Source organism: Beauveria bassiana (assembly GCF_000280675.1).
Source record: "Beauveria bassiana ARSEF 2860 unplaced genomic scaffold BBA_S00005, whole genome shotgun sequence".
NCBI classification, from domain to species: domain Eukaryota; kingdom Fungi; phylum Ascomycota; class Sordariomycetes; order Hypocreales; family Cordycipitaceae; genus Beauveria; species Beauveria bassiana.
Genome location: NW_007930840.1, coordinates 4812 through 6482, shown reverse-complemented (window position 1 = coordinate 6482; position 1671 = coordinate 4812).

The following is a 1671-nucleotide window of genomic DNA, read 5'->3' as shown; positions in this document are numbered from 1 at the left end:
AATATTATAAAAGACCTAGCCCTTTTTATCTTAGCTAATAAAGTAAAGTATATTAGAATAGTTAATTCTAACTAACGTTAATATAATCCTCTTTATATAGTAATAAAGGTAAGATTAGCTATATAATAATAAATAATAAAAAGAAACTTTAAGTAATAAATCTAAATCTAGTAAAAGAAAATTAAAACTTAGTAATAATAAACTAAAGAGTAAATATAATAAAATAATCTCTAAACTCTTAATTATTAGTCTTTTTACCTACCTATTTATACTTTTAGGCTTATTCCCTTATTAAAGTACCTTTAGTTACTTCTACTTTTATCTTTTTTATTATAACTAACTTTATATTCTTAGCCTTCTTCTTAATATACTATCTTATAATTTCTACTACTTTTTTTTTATTAGCTTCCTTTAACTTAAGTTAATTCTCTAGGTATACTTTATTTAACTTTTTAGTTTTTAAGCTTATTAGGTTTTAGAAAATATAAATAATAAATTTAACCTTATCTTATATATTAATAAGAGTTAGACTATTTAAGATAAAGGGGATTATTATATAAGAAGATATTATTAGGTAGACCTCTTTAAAAGGTCTTTTATTTAATATATTAGTCTATATTAGTTATAAAATATTAATAGTTTAGAAAAAGAGGATTACCTTTTACTTAATAACTTCTCTTATCTAATTTTTATATCTTAATTAAGTTAATATTAACTTTTCTTCTTTATTAAAGAAATAAGTATAATACTAATACTTTTTTTATTATTATAAATATTAATATATATTTATAATAAATATACTCTTAAAGAGGCTTTCCTTAAAGTCTTCTCTTAACTATTAGTTTAAAATATAGGTATCTTTAATAGATTTACCTTTTATAATATCTTTTTACCTTATAACTTCTACCTCTTATACTTATTTTACTAAAGCTAATAATAACTATAAAGATTATAATATTAAAAACTTTTATATATTAGTTAAAGTATAGCTTTATTAATTAATAATTTATTAGGAATTTATAAAAAATTAGAAGCCTATAATCCTAACTAACTCTATATATTATAAAAGTAGGTATTAAGTAGCTAGCTATTTTTATATTAATAATATAAGACTTAATAGCCTTTTTTTATCTAGAATAAGAGGTTATATAGCTTTAAGTATTATTAAAGGTAATATATTTATAGTTTTAAAAGAGTTTATTAATTAAAATCTAAGCTTTATTTAAGTTATTAGTAAAAGGGTTTTAAGTACTTTTAAGCTATAAGATAAAAAATAAACTTTAGATTTAGTTAGGCTTCTTATTAATCTTAAAATATTATCTTTAATAAAGATATTAGTTAAAGTAAGTATATTCTCTTTAGATAAGGTATTTTAATTAGTATTAATTATATATAACCTTATCTCCTTAGTTATAAAATTACTATTTAAAAGCTCTTTAATACTAAGAGGGTATTTAAGGTTAAAATTAGGTAATAGGGAATAGGTATAAAGATTACTTATAATTTTATATTATTCCTTACTTATATTATTTAAAAAGATACTAATCTAATATTTAAGATACTTTTATCTTTAATTAAAAGAGTAAAAATAACTAAAAATAAAATAAATATTTATAATTACTTTCTAGATTTTAGATATAATATATCTAAGGAATATAAGTATAAGTAGTT